This window comes from Pinus tabuliformis, chromosome 5_2 (assembly GCF_031772625.1).
Source record: "Pinus tabuliformis cultivar Carrire ecotype Pingquan chromosome 5_2, CPIR1, whole genome shotgun sequence".
Taxonomy (NCBI): Eukaryota; Viridiplantae; Streptophyta; class Pinopsida; order Pinales; family Pinaceae; genus Pinus; species Pinus tabuliformis.
Window position 1 is genome coordinate 650486562 of NC_142306.1, and position 7992 is coordinate 650494553.

Below are 7992 nucleotides of genomic sequence, written 5' to 3' on the forward strand. Positions count from 1 at the left end.
AATGAAGGCGCAGGTAGAGCTGGACAAAGCACACATCCAAAGTCTGATCTAGAACTATGAGGAACTCCCGCTGCTCATCTCCAATGTTGATGCTTCGTACACATGGTTGTTCAAGAGTTTGGATTTTGTGGTGAGAAAGTACGACACCCCTTCGATTGGTATGCTCACCAATGCCAAAGAGAATAACCAAGTTAGAATGGAGCTCGACATGTAGTTTGATTATTGATGCTCATGGCCACCAACGTAGATTTGCAAGTTAGCATAGATAACATGCGGATGTACATTGTCGGTGGGACTTTTCTCAATACTAAGATGTGTATGTTACAGGATGAGTTGGACAGAGGTTCCAAATCAATATACTTAGAAGCAATGGAGGTAAGATTTCGTTTGCAGAAAGACATCATCAAAGAGTACGCGGATGCAATTACGCACTACCACGCATGGCAGCAGTTCGTCACCGAGGATCACGGAGAGGATGTTGAGGAGATGGTCTTTCCAAAGATGTCTGAGTCCTAGTGTTGTCTTCTCTAGTTGACTCAAGCCTATTTTTGTCCCCACATGGGTATATGTGGAAAATGTATTTTGTAAACATGATGTAAAGTGAAATTCCAAGTGTCATTAGTGGAATGAAAACAATCATATGTAATGTAAAGAGTTATGTAATGAAGTTGAAGAGTCATGAGGGTAGTCCAAGAGTCACAAAGGGGAATGTCAAGCGTCACCCCACCCTTTGTTATAAATAGAACCTCATAAATCATAGAACATGCTATTGGGATCCAATATTTTGCTAGGCATTGCTTAGAGGGGGCTTGGAGAGTATTGTGACGAGCCTTGGATTCTCCACTGCGCAGAGTGCGTACATATCTTTGGAGGAGCATGCAGTGTTGACTGTAATGTTCCACTATTGGGGTTAGTGGGTGTCATGGTTGTATGTATGGATGGAACTTCCACTTTATATAATATAACAGAGCCAACACGTTTCATGCATGTGTTTTTATTGTAGTTCTACTGTTCGGGTTACTTTAGCAATGTATGTAATTTGAACTTACGAATTTATGTATGAACTATTCTATATGTGATTGTATTAATCTTATTGAAGCATGTTGTTGGTTTAACTCGTCACTTTGGATTGTCCACTATCCTACTTTCTAGTTCGTGATGTCTTTCAGCTTGTGTGTTCCTTGTTGTGTACTATTACAGGCTTCTAAGGGACACACTTCTTTCCCCCTCCATCTATTAGAACCTCCCCATGCATCTCTTTTGACTTGTTGCAAGGTCACAGACTTGCTTCCGACAAGGATATATTGCTTACGCCTACATGCTATGGGAGTCAAGGCATAGATTTACTACCAAATGTTAGGATTCCTACTCCAAACTGTATGAGGTATAGTTGGGACTTCTTACCGGGGAGATCCCTTGACATGTTGGTGGGTCCAACATTGTCAACACATTGTTGGGAACAAAAATCTAGTAAGTTCTCTAGAGGAGATGGGATGCCTTACCCCACAGCCTCTAGATCAGAGAATATCATTCTCCCGAAAGGCTGAGGAATGCAATGGAGAGGACACCCTTGTACAAGAGAATCATGCAAATATTAAAATTTAAGTGGATAGGACTCAAGCTTAGTCCACCCTTGCTGCTAGGACTACAGAAGGAATAAAATGAAGAAGAGGAGCAGAAGGAGTTTACAGAGATAGAAAATAATGCAAGCTTCTACCCCAAGAAGGCACACCATTCGTGGAACCTTGGGATTCTAGGGAGGCCACCACGGCCACAAAATAAATGGACATAGATGGCTGAGTTTCTCAAAGGATGAGAAACCATTTCAGTAGGGGGTTATGGTGAGGCTTGTCAATAGGCACATCATAAGGGTCATAATTCCATCCTCCACCTTAAGAACTATGTCTTTCTTACATTTATTTACAATTTTTGTTATATTATGCTTAGTGAGAGGGGTAAAAGATGTTTTTCTTTGTAATGTGGCCTAATATGGTTTAATTCGAGGAAGTGGAGCATTTTTTAGGTAATTTCCATGCACGGGCTCAAAGTAGACAACACTGAGAGATTCTAGGAGGTTTTCCACCTCCTTAACTCCATCAATCAACCGAAGAACACCACACTCTCTCTCATGAGCTCGAGGTCTTTGGTAGACAAGCAAGTGTAGTTAATGAAGATCAAGATCCACCCTTCTCGAGTTATGAGAGACAAACATTCCTATTTTCTAAGGAGCTACTAGTAGTTACCCTCTTGTATAAATAAACATATAAAAGAGCTCATTAGGATTCAAACTATTTTTTTTTTTCAGCTAGGTAGCTATGGAGCTCAACCACTTGGCACTGCTATTTTTGACTGGTTATGTGATGAATTTTACATTGATGCAATGATAATGAGAAGTTTCTTATTGGTTCATCATTGAGTTAGTTCCAGAGGGCTGAGGCTCTTAGGTTTGGGCCCAAGCCCGGTGGCATAGGTCCCTCTTTTTGATTGGTATCTCTTTTTAGTTCAAATTTCTTATTAGTTCCTTACATTTCATTAGAAAATAACCCATCAAAATCTTGTGATTGCAACCTCCACCACATCTCTCACATGGGAGCATGAATGGAAGGATCCACAATCACAATCCAAAAATACTATGTTTATAATTTATTGGAAGAAGGTATATGTTAGTCATCTTGTTTTGCATGTGCTTACTATAGCCTAGGAGTTGATTTATTGACTAGATAAGAGTTTTTGGCATAGATTAGATGGCATTTAAATTCAACTAATATTTTCCTCTATTAGTTGTTTCATTTTGTCAATGATAAAATGGTATATGCATGTGATGTTGTAGGGCTGTTTGGATTTGCATGCAATGGGAATTTCACCATCCCCATCTTGGACCTCCTCACCCTCTTTTATGAACCCCAAATTCTGTCTCCAAAGTTTTTTTCTTGGGATCATTCTCTTAGATCATCGTGAGCATCTCTCCTAGTGCAAAATAGGCTTTCCAAAGACTCTGATCTTGGCTAGGGGTTTTGGCCACCTTTCACCCATTTATCGCAACCTCTATCCACCTTTCCATCCCTTAAACCCATCATTCCTACCTCCTAAACCTTCTCGACAACATTCTTGTAGCATTACATGCCTTCGTGTAGGAGCCTCCTATGGCATACCTATAGCAACCTGTTTCTCCACCTATTTTGACCTTTGCTAGAATCTGGAATTATTTGAGAAGTAAGTTGACCCCCTAGTGGGGCTCCATGATCAAGAGAAGCACCTAAGCCACTCCAAACCCTCCCTTTCCTTCACTACAAAATAGTGTAGAATTAGTTTTTTTATCACAGATTTGGCACAAATAGAACATTGATACGCAAGTGTGAGATAGATAGCGATGCATGGAATATTGAGTTATGACTTGGTATGCTAGCTTCCTGTCTACAAGTAGATTTGGTAGCTATATGGGTAGCTTCCTGTCCACATAGGGTTATATTCTGTGTTTCTCACTTTTAAATATATTTTTTTCTAAATTTTTATTTTTTATATAAATTTAAATTGCAAAGTTGTTATAAGTGGTTTTTTTAGCATTTTGATAATATTATTTTTTCTATTATATTTTAGAGCACTTATGGATCTGGTTTACTCATTAAATTTGATAATATATGCCAATTTGATTAAGAAATGAATAATTTGAGCTTCAATACAATATATGATTTAAATTGCAAAGTTGTTATAAGTGGTTTTATTATATGATTTAAACTTATTAAATGGTTTACTTAATTGTAACAATAATATAATCAAAATTACAAAACCATTTATATACATTTTACAATTATACTTTAATGTAACAATAGAAAAATACAAATACTTACATTTTCACGCAATAAATTTTCTTTATCAAATATATTCACAAGAACCTTTCTTATTTGTATTATACTTTTAAAGCTTCACTTAATACTTAAAGGTTCATATGCCATATTATTTATATCTATTTAAATTTATACTATATTAATAGCCAACCATGAGGAATTTTTGGATGGTCAGCAGTTTGTATGAGTTCCAAATAAAAACTGCAACTGTTTATATCTTCAACTGGACTAAATATTTTTTTCATCACTATAACATATACTTAACTTACCTTAAGTATTCCACAATATCATATATGTAACTTCCATATAGTATTCCACATATCCCAATACAATCTTGAATTTATATATTCACAAGGAATAGTAAAAAAAGTTTATAAAATCACAATTGTATATGAATATCTTTAACCCTGAAGCTGTTTTTTTTATGTGCTTACAACGAGCTAGGCATAAAATTAAAACCATAAAAGTGCATAGAAACACTATAAATTCACAAAAGTACATTAAAAACTTTAACCATGAAGCTTTTTATTGTGATTACAGCTAGGTAGGCATTAAAATCAACCATTTCAATGCACAGAAACACCTTTGAGGGGATGTTAAAGATCGGTATTAGGCAGAATGTTATCATATCAACATCTCAAGGATCAATAATAAAAGAAATAATTAGAAAAAAGCAGAGAAAGAAACCAGATCATAACAATAAATAAATATAATCCAACCTAAACATTTAGTTCCTTCTGTTTCTCTTTGGTTCAACTCTCTGTATTTTGGCAAAGTATTCAGGTGTCACGACACCGTCGAAGCCCTCCGTCAAAATCACTCCGTTTTCAGAAACAAAAAGCTTCATTCCATCTGCTAAAGCCTTTCCTGCATCTAAATATATCATCACTCCACAATCACTGCGTATTCCACTAATTACACCATTGTCTGCTGGTAAACCTCGTGCAAAGTGGACATGGTTTCTTTGCATACGCTTAAGCCCATTCTTCTTAATTGAGTCCATGTTTTTCAAATAAGTACCGTGTACACACACCGGAACTTCTTCAACCGACCGTATGGGTTTTAGTAATTCCTCTGAATTTATACCCTGCATGCTATGCCCTTGATTTTCTCTAATGAAAAACTCGTTATTTTCATTCAGCAAACTAAAGCGTTGCTTGTTATCCGTCCTAACTACCTCTCTGAAATCATCAACAGTGTGAGAGTGAAGAGGAATTCCTGCACGAGTTGTCATTTTCAGTTTGAGTAAATCTTTGAGGGCCACGTATCCATCACTTCGAATGTTCAATTTCAGTTCAACCGCCCTATGCCGCAAAACCGATGACAGACATCGACCCAACGCATCAATTCGATTTCCTGAACCAGAACCCACAGAAAACCTACTCCCTGACCTTCCAGGATTCATTTTTCTATATAATTAATTGCAAACAACACAACACAACCCGATAACAAACCACAACGATGAGACGGCCAACGCGGGGTCTGCTGCAACTGTTCAAAGCGGCGGCTATGTGTTTGTCGTGAGATTGAGTAAACCGATTGTCCTGGTCTTATCCGAATAATAACATATTATCACTATTTATTTATATGTCAAATTCAAATTGGATGTGGCCCCAAGGGTGACGGATCATATATATAACTCAAATTTGGATGTCGGCCTTCAAATTTGGATAATCTGTGGAATATCCAACCTTACATTACATACGTATGTGAAATTTGGGCGTTGCCTTCTTGAATTTTATATTTATATTTTTTTTATGGATTGGGTTATTATCAATATCTTGATTTGAGCATATAATGGGACACTCATGCCTAGAGCAATACATAGCCTATTAGAGCCTCTGAAACGTTTGACTTAGAGGTTGGGATCTCTATGAACATAGAAGAAAACAAAGGTAGTGAGAGCTTTACTTAAAAAAAATGCAGCCCCAAAATTAGTGTTGGTGGAGTTCTCGAAAGTAACCCAAGAAAACATGTAAAGGGAAATGACTTTAAGAGTAGTGGTACCTCTCTTTCTATTCTAAAATAGTTTGAGGTGAATAGGATATAGGATTAGTGTTAAGTAAAATTGATTCTGGTTTAGAGTTAAAGTGGACTAAGTTAAACATTGATGGTTTTTTGGTACATGGTATTGTGTCTCATGTAATGAGCTTACTTTAGATGTGTAGATGTAATGTGATTTAAGCTAAAATTGACTTTAGTTTAGAGTCAAAGTTACAATGATGGTTTTTTGGCACAGGGTATTGTGTCTCATATAATGGAGCCTAAGTTAGATGTGTAGATGTAATGTAAGTATGCAAACAATTTTAAATATCCCCCCAATTGAAAAATAGAATATAAAAAGGTTAAAAATTAATAAACAAGAAGTTAAAAGCAATAAATAAAAAGCCATTGAAATTGAAAAGATAAGGAAAACTCTTAATAAAGACTATGGATGGAATTTAAGTAGCTTGTGGGTCCCTTCCCTTGATTCATACCTCTTAGTTTTCTCCCCAATAAATATATATATATATTTATTTATTTATTTATTTTAATAATCTAGTTATATTTGTTATATTATAGTTAGATTTATTAAAAATATCATATTATTATAAAATCATTATAAAAATTATATTCATATGTTTATAAAATTATTATTATAAATGGAATATAAAATAAACTAAATTAAAATTCAAAATTAATTAATTTGACTTTGGTCTTTAAAGTTCCCTTTTATAATTCTTTTAATTTTTATGAATTGAAAGTTGGAATTTAGGGTTGCATTTTTCCCATTTATATATTATTGGTTTGTTGATCTTGCTCCTCATCCTAGTAGTGATGATGAACCTAGATCTAGGTTCGAAATAAGTGGACCCTCTATTATCTATGTGATTTCTCATAAAGACCTGAACATAATAAATAAAAAGTTAAAAGTAATAAGTGTAAACATTTAAATGTGGGCTCAATTAATATAAAATGTTAAAGTAATAAAAATAATAAAATTCAATTGGTTATATTTGGATTTTGTTATTAGCTTGTGAATAGGCATTGTTATAATGTCATGGCCAATACCATGGCTTGTTAATACCACATGCAAAAAAACCATAACTTATTTCCCAACCAAAATATGCGCTCTACAACCCAATATAGATATGTAGATGTAAACAATTTTAAATGTTGGCCCAATTAGAAAATAAAAAATAAAAAAAAAAAGTTAAAAGTGATATAGGGGAGATGAGTGTAAACATTTAAATGTTATTTCAAATAATAATAAAAAATTAAAAATAATAAACATGAAGTTAAAAGTAATAAATAAAAAGTTAAAAGTAAGCATTCAAATTAAATGTTGTCTCACTTAATAATAAAAAGTTAAAATAATAAAAATAATAAAATTCAATTTGTTATATTTTGATTTTGTTATTAACTAGTGAATAGACTTTGTTATAATGTCATGGGCAATACCATGGCTTATTAATACCACATGCCCAAAAACCATAACTTATTTCACAACCAAAATATTTTATAACAATACAAAATTCTTAACCATGGATATTCATCCCCACTTTAGGGCGGATATCATCAACTTGTAAAAGATAGGTTTTGTTACAATACCATGGCTTATATCAAAATATTTTATAACAGTATGAAAATATTCTTCATCGTGGATTTTCACCCCCACCTTACCATGGATACTATTAACTTGTAAATACGCATCATTACAATACCATGGGTTATCAATACCACATACCCAAAAGACAAAACTTATTTCACAATCAAAGAATTTTAAAACAATATGAAAAGATTCTTAACCATAGATACTCACTCTCACTTTGCCATTGAGATTATGAAGTTGTGAATAGGCTTTGTTATTAAGAATGAGTATAGATCCATCTTAAGTAAGGATCTAATTAATGAGAGAAAGCAAAGTGAATAACAATAATAGAGGAAAGAGAGTGCATGATTTTTTTAAGTTTTTCATTATGGTATTTTAGTTGACATGATTGATCCCAAATATAGGTTCAATATTTTACAACGAATTAAGTGTTTTTTAATTTATATACTTTCTTAAACACAATATAATGGAATCAAATTTAAGAGAGAGAGGGAATGACAAGGGAGAAATTGAGAGAGAGTGAGGGAGAGAGGAGAGAGATAGGGAGAGAAGGGG

The 7992-nt window shown here is 34.2% G+C and overlaps 1 pseudogene; it reads right to left on the reverse strand.

Annotated features, from left to right (window-relative positions):
* Positions 1–4572: 4572 nt before the first annotated feature.
* On the reverse strand, positions 4573–5250 carry LOC149160729 (uncharacterized; annotated as a pseudogene).
* Positions 5251–7992: the final 2742 nt, after the last annotated feature.